The sequence below is a fragment of the Neovison vison genome, chromosome X, assembly GCF_020171115.1.
Source record: "Neovison vison isolate M4711 chromosome X, ASM_NN_V1, whole genome shotgun sequence".
NCBI lineage: Eukaryota > Metazoa > Chordata > Mammalia > Carnivora > Mustelidae > Neogale > Neogale vison.
The window spans coordinates 44,236,857-44,250,332 of NC_058105.1; the positions used below are offsets into that span (position 1 = coordinate 44,236,857).

General features: G+C 39.5%; 1 long non-coding RNA gene across 4 annotated transcripts in view; it reads left to right on the plus strand.

Moving 5' to 3' along the window:
• The window catches only part of LOC122897044, a 53,590-nt gene that overhangs the window by 3,566 nt on the left and 36,548 nt on the right, over window positions 1–13,476 (plus strand). For all 4 annotated transcript variants that reach the window (XR_006382457.1, XR_006382459.1, XR_006382460.1 and 1 more), the window contains exons 2-3: window positions 8,446–8,535; window positions 9,189–9,347. This is a non-coding gene — a long non-coding RNA (uncharacterized LOC122897044). The remainder of the gene's footprint in view (window positions 1–8,445; window positions 8,536–9,188; window positions 9,348–13,476) is intronic.

Sequence of the window (13,476 nt, forward strand, 5' to 3'; positions counted from 1 at the left end):
TAAAATTCTGGATACAAGTCTTTTATCAGATATAAGATTTGCAAATATTTTCTTGCAGTCAGAAGCTTGTCTTTTAATTCTCTCAACAGTGTCTTTGAAAGAACAGAAGTTTTTAATTTTGAGGATGTCTACTTTTAATTTTTCAGTTATGGTTTTGATTTTGCTTTTGATGTCCTATCTAGGAAATCTTCATTTAGCCTAAGACCACAAGAGTTTTTTCTTGTGTTTTCTTCTAGAAGTTTTATAGTTTTAGCTCTTGTACTTTTCTTAGTAATTCACTTTGAGTTGACTTTTGCATATGGTACAATATATATATGGATCACAGTTTATGTTTGTGTATATGGATACATACTTGTCCCAGAACCATTTGTTGAAAAGACTGTCCTTTCTTCACTGAATTGCCTTTGTAGGTTTGTGAAAACCAGTCATCTATATATGTGTGGGTATTTGTGGACTCTTCATTTTGTTCCTTTGATATACGTTTCTACCTTCGTCCCAATATCACACTATATGGATTACTGTAGATTCATAATAAGTCTTGAAATAAGATAGCGCTTTTTTTCCAACTTTCTTCTTTTTCAAAGTTATTTTCATAGTCTATGCCCTTTGTATTTCCACATGACTTTTGAAAAAAGCCTGTCAATTTCTTCTAAAAAAAAGTAAGCTAAGATTTTTTAGAATTGTATCGAATCTATAGATCACCATGGGGAGAATAGACATCTTAATGATAATGAGATTTCTCAACGCTGAAGGTGATATGTTCTTCCTTTACTTAGGCTTTGTTTAATTTGTCTCAGCAATGTTTTATACTGTTCAGAGTATAGTCTTTACACATTTGTGGACATAGCTGTGCTACATAAATTACCTCAGTGTAGTTTATCCTTTTTTAAAAAAAAGATTTTATTTATTTATTTGACAAAGACAGAGAGAGATCACAAGTAGGCAGAGAGGCAGGCAGAGAGAGAGGGGGAAGCAGGCTCCCTGCTCAGCAGAGAGCCTAATGCGGGACTTGATCCCAGAACCCTGAGATCATGACCTGAGCCGAAGGCAGAGGCTTAACCCACTGAGCCACCCAGGCACCGCTAGTTTATCCTTTCTTATGCTGTTGTCAGTGGCATTATTTTTATTTTAAATCAGTTTTTCCTATCCCCTTATCCCTCTCCCCTCTGGCAACTACCAGGTTTTTTCTCTGTATTTATGGGCCTGTTTCTGCTGCTTTTGTTCAGTCATTTAAAAAAAATATTCTACATATAAGTGAAATCATATGGTATTTGTCTTTCTCTGACTTATTTTGCTTGGTATAAAACTCTGTAGGTCCATCCATGTTTTGACAAATAGCAAGATCTCATTCTTTTTTATGGCCAAATAATATCTCATCGAGTGTGTGCTTGTGTGTGTGTGTTTCTATACACCACATTTTCTTTATCCATTCTTCTATCAATGGATACTTAGGTTGCTTTCATATCCTGGCTATTTTAAATAATGCTGCAGTAAACATAGGGATGCATATCTTTTTGAACTAGTATTTTCATTTGGGGATATAAATATCTAGTAGTTCAATTACTGGATTGTATGGCAGTTCTGTTTTTAAATTTTTGAGGAGCCTCCATACAATTTTCCACAGTGGCTGCACCAGTTTACATTCTGATTAACAGTGCATGAAGGTTTCCTTTTCTCCATATCCTTGTCAGCACTTGTTATTTCTTGTCTTTTTTTTTTAATTTTTTTATTTATTTACTTGATAGACAGAGAGAGATCACAAGTAGGCAGAGAGGCAGGCAGAGAGAGAGGGGGAAGCAGGCTCCCTGTTGAGCAGAGAGCCCGATGTGGGGCTTGATCCCAGGACCCTGAGATCATTACCTGAGCCGAAGGCAGAGGCTTAAACCACTGAGCAACCCAGGCGCCCCTATTTCTTGTCTTTTTTAAAAGATTTTATTTATTTGAGAATGAGAGAGAGAGCATGAGAGGGAGAAGGTCAGAATGAGAAGCACACTCCCTGCTGAGCAGGGAGCCTGGTGCCAGACTCAGTCCCGGGACTCAAGGATCATGATCTGAGCTGAAGGCAGTTGCTTAACCAACTGAGCCAGCTAGGTGCCCCGTCAATGGTAATTTTTTAAAGATTTTTATTTATTCATTTGAGAGAAAGAGTGAGAGAGAGCATGAAGAGAGCAGGGGAAGGAACAGAGGGAGAAGAAGAAATAGACTCCCCTCTGAGCAGGGAGCCAAATGTGGGGGGCTTGCTGCCAGGATCTCAGAATCATTCCAGGACCCCAGGATCATGACCTTAGTTGAAGGCAAATGCTTAACCAACTGAACCACCCAGGCGCCCCTCAATGGTAATACTTTTAAAAAAGATTTTATTTATTTATATGTCAGAGAGAGAGGGAGTACAAGCAGAGGGAGTGACAGGCAGAGGGAGAAGCAGGCTCCCCGGTGAGCAAGGAGCTTGATGCAGGACTTGATCCCAGGACCCTGGGATCATGACCTGAGCCGAAGGTGGATGCTTAAGTAACTGAACCACCCATTTGCCCTAATGGTAATATTTTTATTATACTTCTCAAGTATTATATTTTCACTGTACTGTCAGTAGCCAAATGTTACCAGGAATCTTTTCAGTTGAAAACACAAGTTACTTTGGGCTGAAAAAGATACTTGATGCTTAGCACCTGTATTAGGGTTCTCCAGAGGAACAGAACCAATAGCATATTTATAGACAGAGATTTATTTTAAGAAGTTGACTCATGAGATTGTGGAGACCTGGCAGGTCCAAAATCTGGTGGGGGTGCTGGCAGTCTGGGGACTCTGGAATGAGTTACAGTTGGAGTCTGAAGGCTGTCAGCTAGAGAAACATGAGAAGGTGAAGTTGTAGATAAATTCCAAAGGCAAGTCTGGCAGAATTCCTTCTGGCTCGGGTAGATCAGTCCTTTATGCTATTCAGGCCTTTGGGTGATTGAGTGAGGACCACCCACCTTATGGCTGGCTGCTTTTACTGAAAGACTACCCATTTACATGTTTATCTCTTTCAAAAGTAGTCTTACAGAAACAACCAGAATAATGTTTGATCAAATATTTGGTCATTGTGGCCTAGAGAAGTTGATGCATAAAATTTAAATTTTAAAATTTATCACCGCAATATTCATTTGCCTAGATTTCCATATTAGCTTTTAGATATTATTGATAAAGTACTTAAACTGGGAAGAAAGTGTTCCAGAGAAAATTCTATAGGTCATCTCCAGAAAAATAATCACTAAAATGAAATAGATTAGTAGCGTTCAACCTTATATGTGTGGTTAAAATTGAATTGTGAAGTTTTCTTTCCCTATGCCCAAATAAATCCACCTCAATGAGTTACTGGGTTCTTGAGTGGTAAGAAAAAGAGGGAGAGAATATGTATAACTCTGTGTGTGTGTGTGTGTGTGTGTGTGTATTGTTGCAGCTGGAAGGAATATTTCTTGTGAGGAATATATGTGGTGAATTACTATAAGTTATGTCAGTCCTCGGTTCCTAGCACATGTTAGGAGACAGATCAGGATGTTTGCTGTATGCTTTTTTCCCAGGTTTTCTTGGCCAGCACGGTTACCATGGTGACTCAGTGACTGCTGTGGGATTTGGTACAGCCTGAAAATCTGTTCATGATTCTTGCTTGAATCATTCATTACTATGATAGTTGTTAAATGTTGCTTTTATAATTCTATCATTCCTTCTAGATTTATTAATTGTTGTTCTGATGTTGGGTAGAGCTTCCTACTCTCCCTTATGGTTTATTTATTTATTCATCCATTTATTCAACTACTCTGACTCATCGAGTCTTATGTTGCTGAAAAGGTCACTACCTAACATTATTTATTTTGTTGGTCATGTTGTCACAGAATTGGCCAGTGTTTGCCCCTTCAGGTTGGCTTCTGTGTCCGTTTGTTACCTCCCTAGAATTCTTTGAGCATGGACTTTGTTCTGTGAGCTTGAATATCTCCCAGTCTGTAGAAAGGAAGTAATGATGACCCCTCAGGGCATTGCTTTGAGGATTTAAAGAAAAAAAATCTGAAAATAATGACATATAGCATGGGACATCTAGTAGACCCTCAGAATGTTAGTTCCTCATTCTAATTTTGCCTTCTTCATTCTGTCAACATAATGTCTCTGACATGATTATTCTATCATGACTACCAGATAGAATACTTGGACATGGAGCACCAAGTAGGGATGAGCCCCCATCTCCATAATGTGAGAGCTTTGGCCCCACTGCTGTGTGTGGGAGGGGGCTGTGGGATGGAGCTGGGGAAGAGGCACAGTGTCACTGCACAGCTTCTAGTGAACTGAGTGGGTATGGGCAAGCACATACCCATTTCCCGTGTGTTTCATGTTTTCCCTTCCTCTTTTTTTAAAAGACTTTATTTATTTGACAGATAGAGATTGCAAGCAGGCAGAGAGGCAGACAGAGAGAGAGGAGGAAGCAGGCTCCCTGCTGAGCAGAGAGCCTGATGTGGGGCTCGATCTCAGAACCCTGGGATCATGACTGGAGCCGAAGACAGAGGCTTTAACCCACTGAGCCACCCAGGCGCCCCTCCCTTCCTCTTACTTTTCTCTCTGTTCCATGTGCTGTCTATCCAGTGTTGTCAGCTTGATCCACCCATTATTAAATTTCCAGTCCACCTTTTAACTCAGGTTTTTTGTATCTTCTTAAAGATAATTGCCTAGATTTACCTTTCTTTAACAGATGTAAGGGGGTGCCTGGGTGGCTCAGTGGGTTAAAGCCTCTGCCTTCGGCTTAGGTCATGATCCCAGAGTTCTGGGATCGAGCCCCAAATCGGGCTCTCTGTTCGGCAGGGAGCCTGCTTCCTCCTCTCTCTTCCTGTCTGCCTCTTTGCCTACTTGTGATCTCTGTCTGTCAAATAAATAAATAAAATCTTAAAAAAAATTTCTTTAAAAGAAAAACCAGATGTAAGGAGTAATGTTTTAATTCTGTAATTTCTTCTGCATATATTAGAATTCTATAAAACAGACTTCCTCTCAACAACTACGTGGTTACACTCAGGTATGGTCCACACAGAAGGGAAGGATGAATGCTTACTTCTTTTGTAATATTTCTGCTTTTTATAAATAATGAGTTGTTTCCCTTGGATCCTCCAAAGATGAACTGTGAATTTGCTATTTGTTTTTTATTTTTTGTTTTTCTTTAAGAGTGTTGTCATGAGTTCTAGATGCTTATATACTTGAGGTTGTAATCTACTGCATCCATTAATGTTTTTGATGTTCAGTTGATCTATCTTAGGCCTGTGGGAGTCCCTTTGGGTTGACTTTTTTCTCTTTGATATTCTTTCTGGTATGAGCTGTTTGGTCCAGGGTCATCTGCTATAATCCCTTCTTAACCCTAGAATCAGGTATTTCTTCAAGGAAGCCTGGTTCTTTTAGGGGTAAATATTTTTTTAGAGCACTCAGTCTGGGAACTAGAGATGCTCATTGCTACTGGGTTGGTCACTGTTGATTGTCCTTTTTACTACCTGGAACCTGTAAATATGTATTATATATTTTATGGGAATGTACATCATCTTCTTCCATCCTGGGCTTATAGGTTCCTCTGTCACCTTATAGGTAATCATTTTTCTCAACTGGGTTTTAACCTCCCAATTTTAAAAGATATAGTAATTTACAATATATGTTTATTAGTTTTTGTCCCTGTTCATTTGTAAAAATGAAATGTAAAAAGGTGGCATATTCTACACCAGTGCTCTGCAATAAAAATTTCTGCAGAAATGAAAATGTTCTGTATCTGTTCTATCCAACTTGGTAGTCACTAGCTACATGTGGGTGTGTTTGGCAACTAAAATGTGGCTACTGGAACTGAGGAATTGAATTTTTAATTTCATTTAATAAAACTAATTTAAATTTAGGGGCACCTGGGTGGCTCAGTTGGCTAAATGTCCAACTCTTGGTTTTGGCTCAGGTCATGATGTCAGGGTCCTGGGACCAAACCCTGGGTCCAGTGGGGACTCTGCTTCCCCCCTCTCTCTCCATCTGCCCCTCCCACTGCTCTTGCTCTTTCTCTGTAAAATGCATCTTAAAAAATTTAAATAGTCCTGTGTGTCTATGACTATCATATTGGACAGAAATAGATCTATACATTTTTCTGTACCTTGCTTTTTTCACTGAACAATACAGCTATAGCACTATAGGGAGGTAGTCCTCATTGCTTTTCTTTTTTTTTCTTATTGCTTTTCAAGCTGCATAGTATGCTAGGATATAGATGTGCCATAGCGTATTTATCCAGTCCCCTATTGGTGGACAGCTGTCTTATTTCTAGTTTTTTGCTGTTACGAATTTTTCTTTAAGGAATGACCTTGTTTGTAACTTATACCTTTTCATTTTTTGTATTATTTCTTTAGGATAGATTCTTTTTTTTAACTGCATATTTTTTTATTAACATATAATGTATTATTAGCTCCAGGGGTGCAGGTGTGTGCATCACCAGGTTTACGCACTTCACAGCACTCACCATAGTAGGATAGATTCTTAAAAGAGAGATGACTGGTTCCAAGAGGAAATACGCATGTCATTTTACTAGATAGCATCAAATCCCATCTACAGAGTTTGAACCATTTCATATTACCTTCAGTGATGCATGGGAATGCTGATTTCCTCACATGCTAATTGGTGAGAAGAAATAGTTTTTTTTTAATGTCTTATCATGAGTTAGGCTGAGCAATTTTTACATGTTTAAGACACTTTTTTTTTGGTGAAATAGTTGTTTGTATCTATTGTCCCTTTTTCTTTCCTGGTGTTTTTTGGGGGTGTTTTGCCTTCATTTTTTTCATGACTCTGTATATTATGGATATAACCATTTGCGATGTAGGTTGTAAATATTTTTCCCAATTTGTAATTTTTCATTTTGCTTTTGCTTTTTTTGTTGTTTTTTTTTGCCATGTAACTTTTATTTTTTATTTAAAGATTTTATTTATTTATTTGACAGAAAGAGAGAGTTAGAGAGAGAACACAAGCAAGGTGAGTGGGAGAGGGAGAAGCAGGCTTCCGCTAAGCAGGGAGCCTGAAGCGGGGCTCAATTCCAGGACCCTGGGATCATGACCTGAGCCACAGGCAGGCACTTAATGACTGAGCTATCCAGGTGCCCCTGCCATGTAATTTTTAAATGAAATTAAATACATCACTTTTCCCCTAATTGCCTCTAGATTTGTAGGCATAGCTGGAAAAGTTCCCTCCACCTCCACGTTATAGAGGAATTTCAGTGGGTGTGCTTCTGTGGGCAGGAGAGAGATGAGAGAAGTGAATCATATTAGGGTGTCAGGCATAGGAGGAGCACTTAGGGGAGGTGACCATATTGTAAGAAATCTGTGAAAACCATGTTACTAAGTCAGGAGAACTAGATGGTGAAGTCAGGTCTTGGGCTTGTCTTCGAGAGCTCAGTCTCTTCTTTCTCCTGTGAATGTGTGTCCAGACCCCACACAACTGGGAGATGAGGTCTTTAGTGAAGTAGAAATACCATGCCACCTTAGATGGATCCTTCGTAGGTCTAAATGAGAGGACCACCCTCCTAGTGATAAGGAGAAACACAAAATCATTTCCAAAATCTTCCACATAACTTGGCTATGGACTAAAGAGAAAGTAAAACCTTTAGTTTGCAACCATGAGAGAACCAACACTGAAACCACACAATTGTTATCTTGTCTTTCACTCTCTTTCTGTGAGATCTCCTCAGGAGAAGGTCGCAGTCTCTTAGTGATATTCAAGATGACGGAGGTGTGTTACAAATTGCCTTTTCCCAGCGTCCCAGGGAATAGCATCTCCCTGTTCAACCACCTTATTTCCTGCTTAGATGCTGGGTTTCCATCTTGACTCAGGGTCATGGTTGGGCTAAAGTTGCTTGGAATGGAATCTATTTAAGGCCATACCTCACCGTTCCTGGGTTGGACACTAATATTCACCTTGTAGCCTGTGGGTATTTCTAGATCTCCAGTCTAGATATCAAGAGAGGGAAGATGTGGATGCAGATGTGGAATTGGATGGACAGTGCCTGTCACACAGCAGGCATCTGATTCACATTTATTTAACATGAGATGTAGGTATAAAGGCATAAGTAGGGTATAAAATGATGCATATATCCTTTCATTGTTTTTATATAAATGTTTTTATGTAAATGTTTTTCAAGGAGATTGGGATCACACCACAGTTACTGATTTTATAATCTGCTGTGAAGAAAACATTTTGTTTCTGTTTCTAAACATTGTGTCTTTTCACTGGGAAAAAATAACCTGTAGAAAATGAAGAAAGATGCTTCTAAGTAGATGCGTGTGGTCCTGTAGTTGGTCATCTGTAAAATGGGCAAGTTGGTACTAACCTCACAGACTGCTATGAGGAGAAATGAACAAACCAACAGGAAGTATCTGACATATAATACTGTAAAACTTTGACACATATTCTGTGTTCTCTCCCCAGTAGAGGAGACGACTTTACCATGAACAACTCATAGAGACCACTGGGATTTGGAGCAGGAAAGCAAGTATATATGTTACGAGTATATATCCGGTATGTATTCTCTTTCAGAGCTTCTAAAGCAGACACACCCATTTTCTCACTTTATATGCTGTAGGAGCTCTAACAGAATCAGCAGATAGGATACTGTTTTTAGGCATATATATATATATATATATATTTTTTTTTTTTACTCAGCTATGTTTGGTCTTGGAGTTCCCAGCCTCTGGCTAGCCCAAAACATTGTCAGGTGTCTCCTGAACCTGAAACATCTTCCCTTTTCCCAGGCCTTATTTTCAGGCTTTTATTCACATTGTTACTCACTGAGTCCTGTACATCTGCAGCCTGATCTGGGCCATCCTGGTAAGAGATGCAGTGACTGCAGGGAGTTCATTCTCTTGTGTCCAGACTAATATCCACATCCCTACATTCACTGAGGGACCCATTCTATTTTGAACTTGAGCTGATTTGTATTACATATGCTGGGCTGTATGTATTTTCCTTTCCTTTTACTATTTTCATTGTACAAAGAAGGTGATTTAGAAGTGTTTTAATCCACATACATTGGTTGCCCTGTCCCCTGGGCTGAAGTAGCTGGTAACTAAACCTCCCCCTGAATCCCGCTGGTGAAACATTTCCCTTCTGGAAGCCGTGGGCTGAGAGCACTGGGCCATCTCATGCTTTCTCCCACATTCTCTCCACTGTAGGTTCCCGCTTGGCTAACTGGGAGGTTAGACCCATGAGCCTGCTTTCAGTTCAAGGGGCTTTATTTGGAGAGAAGAGAAAGAAGCATTCTGTGAAACTACTTTCCTCTCATGACCTTTACCAAGTCCTGGGGAGTGGAGACATCAGAAGACTTCTCCAGTGTAAGATTTTTTTGAGCAGCATGCTCGCCTTTCCCCTAGGCATCTGTAGTGTCCCTTACACTGTCATGTAGATTCAAAAATTAGTTTTGAGACCGCCTAGTATGTAATTCCCTTGGTTTAGTGATGTTCCCCATTCTGAGGCCGAACCACTTTGCTATGGGGAAGTCTAGGGATATTTACTTATTCTTATTATTTTTTCATGCTCAAAACCAAGACAATTTTATGGTAGTTAAAAATGGATACTGCTCAAAAGGAAAAAAAATCATTAAATACCCTTGGAAGTCTGTTTTCCATGGATAAGCACTGTGATCATTTGTATTTTTTTTCAGAAATTTTACTATGCTTGTATAATCATGCATTTTTAAGCTTAGCAATGATATAACCATCTACTTACAGTTTTGTAAATTACTTTCTTATGATAAACACCATATTATTAAAGTGACTTCAAGCCAATCAGTAGAAGCCCATATAGTAATAAAAGTGACCCTAAGATCTCTAATGATGCATTCTGGCATGATAATAATGATAAAAAAGTCAGTATTATGACTGACTCCCTTTGTTCCCCATAGTGTTGAACATGATAAACCTATACTTACTCAGTCATCACCACAGCCTATGAGGAGGAGCTACTGCTGCCTGACTTGAAGTATCAGGGAACCGAGGTGAAGTGAGGGCAGGGCTAGCAAGTCATAAGACCAAGATTTGAACAGATTCTGTGTGGCTGCTGAAACCCTGCATTTAACCAGTGTGCATAGACCCTCAGTCTTACTGTTGATTACATTTAAAGGGCCACTGAAGTCATACTACATGCCATATACTCCAGGCAGATTTTCTTTTTCTTTCTTTTTTTATTAAGTTAGCCAACATGTAGTACATCATTAGTTTTTCATGTAGTGTTCAATGATTCATTAGTTGCATAACACCCAGTACTCATCAGATCATGTGCCTTCCTTAATTAGGCAGGTTTTCTTATTTACTCATTGAGACAGCTCTGTGACAAAGGTCTGGTGAGTCCCATTTCACAGGTGTCTAAGCTCAGACTGACAAAGCCTACCCAAGTTACCTCTCTAGATTAGTGAAGGATGGGAATGAGGTTCCATCTCTTGCCCTCCCTAAGGGACACAGAGCAGCCTCCCTTTCAGAAGATGGGCTTCCAGGGCTGGAGAACTGATTGGATCAGCTCCCGTACTATTGTGGCTCTGCAGTTACTCATTAAGCAACCCCTCTTGTTGATGAGGATAACAGAGGAGATGAAATCTCACCCTTTGTGCTAAGAGACCTGGGTATTGGGCCACGTGTGTTGGCTGATCCTCTAAGTGCTGACTTAGGCTGGGGCAGAAGCATAGATCAGACAGGTGATCCAGAGAGAAGGGAAGCAATAAGAGCAGAGCTACTTTAAGCAAATGTATTTTATATTTAATTTCCTCTAATCTTAACAGCTTTAAATATACATTATTCAAATCAGGGTACTGACTTTAAGGGAGTTTAAATACATTAGGGAAACAACTTATTTTCTTAGAATCAACAGCGAACTGGTATTATTTTAAAGTTTTTCACCTTTTGTCTTGAATCCTCCTGGGCTCTGAATGACTTAAACCCTAGGCATGGTCTCTATGTGTTACTTAATTTTTAGAATTGTGAGCTACATAGTTTTTGTTACAATATTATTGAAATTTAAAACATTCTAAATGGAGAATATACTAGGAATTGTGTGAAAACAAGGGAGAAATCATTTGCAAACTACAGCTCATCTACTGGATTAGTGTCCATAGTTTGTGAAACACACTTAGTAATAAAAATTGGCTTATAATTTAAATAGCAAATTCATGTAATGTAAAATTATAAATGAATAGTAAACATGTCAAAATATGCCCAAATCACAAGCATTAAAAAGATGCGAGTATAAATGCTTAGATTCATGTTGAGTGGAAAATATAATATGCAAAAGATGAGAAATGTGATTCCTTTTTTGGAAAAGACCGTATGTGTGTGTGTGTGTATATTTGTGCACACATGCACATGTGCAGGCATCTGTTTTCATGTATCCTTCACCTATAGGGACACATCTGGAGAGTAGCACCGTTCTATGACAACAGACCCCTTTCAGTCAGGCGGTAGTACTGTGGCTAAGAAATGCAGGACAATTTCCGTTTATAAATGTACTTGCATATGTTGTTTGAAATACAGTATTTAGGAAAAAAGTATTTTGATGAAAATTTGAAAGCAGAATATACTTATAAACAGATTCAGAAAAGTAATGCACACATGTATTCATTACTTTGGAAAAGCATTCATTTTTAAAAAATTACTTAGAAAAATGATGTAGGAAAAAATAGAGTTGAAAGTGTTTCTCCCTGTACGCATGTGTGTTTATATGTCTCTCTAGCTGTATCACCCCACATACTCACATTCACAAGTGCATCTTTATCTTCAGCTCAGACCAATGCTGGACAGCCAATCTCAGGCCTAGACAGCCCAGAAAGTGATGGTGATACAGCTGGATGGCTGCTAGTGGGTTAAAAAGTTCCATTAAACTCTGGCTGAAACTATTAGACCAAGATCCAAACTCCCGTCCCTTTCTTCCCCTTGCCGATCCCCCAGGTTTGAAAATCTCAGTGCTGACATTCTAGATCTGGCTTACTGGTGGCGTCCATCTCCCTTTTTCTTTTCTTTCTTTCTTTTTTTTTTCTTTTTTTCTTTTTATTTATTTATTTATTTGACAGAGAGAGATCACAAGTAGGCAGAGAGGCAGGCAGAGAGAGGAAGGGAAGCAAGCTTCCTGCTGAGCAGGGAGCCCGATGCGGGACTCGATCCCAGGACCCTGAGATCATGACCTGAGCCGAAGGCAGCAGCTTAACCCACTGAGCCACCCAGGTGCCCTTTCTTTTTCTTTTTCTTTTCTTTTTTTTTTTTTTTAGAGGAAACGAGTGCATTTAGCAAAGGGGAAGAAATATCAGATGGTTTGTTTACTAAGACACACCAATTGGCTCAGTTGGTTAAGCATCTGCCTTTGGCTCATGTCATGATCCTGGGGTCCTGGGATTGAGACCTGCATCGGGCTCCCTGCTCAGTGGGAAGTCTGCTTCTTCCTCTCCCCCTGCTTATGCTCTCTCTTTCTCTCTCTCAAATAAATAAATAAAATCTTTTTTAAAAAGTGAAAAATGGGAAAATTTATATGAATACTAAAGGAATTCCATCCATAGTTGACCCTAAATCTAGTTCATGTTCATTGACGTATTTCTTCCCTCCTTAATGTGGGTTGACATGTCCACATTGTAGAGGTTCTCTCCGAGAGAGCAGGGCATTCATCCTCCATTGTTCCATCCTTATAAGCCTTCCAAACCTTCTTCTACCCCTGTCATCTGTCCATGACACAGCACACAGCTGTCCAGACCCTGCCCAGAGGCCCTATCCTTTCAGTCACCTCCCTCCTGCCTCAGCTGCCTCTTCACACACACTGCCAAGGCATGCTGCTGCCACCTAGTGTTTCATCATCTGCAGGACCTGGAGTATATGTTTTCGAATCTTATACATTCATCAGTTTTCTCAGACAGAATTAGAATCATTCTGAACGTGGATTCAAAGGCTGTATTTTAAATGAGGGTATTGTGGTTTTTTTTTTCAATTTATTTATTTTCAGAAAAACAGTATTCATTATTTTTTTCAACACACCCAGTGCTCCATGCAATCCGTGCCCTCTATAATATCCACTACCTGGTACCCCAACCTCCCACCCCCTCGCCACTTCAAACCCCTCAGATTGTTTATCAGAGTCCATAGTCTCTCTTGATTCACCTCCCCTTCCAATTTACCCCAACTCCCTTCTTCTCTCTAACACCCCTTGTCCTCCATGATATTTGTTATGCTCAACAAATAAGTGAAACCATATGATAATTGACTCTCTCTGCTTGACTTATTTCACTCAGCATAATCTCTTCCAGTCCCGTCCATGTTGCTACAAAAGTTGGGTATTCATCCTTTCTGATGGAGGCATAATACTCCATCGTGTATATGGACCACATCTTCCTTATCCATTCGTCCGTTGAAGGGCATCTTGGTTCTTTCCATAGTTTGGCAACCGTGGCCATTGCTGCTATAAACATTGGGGTACAGATGGCTCTTCTTTTCA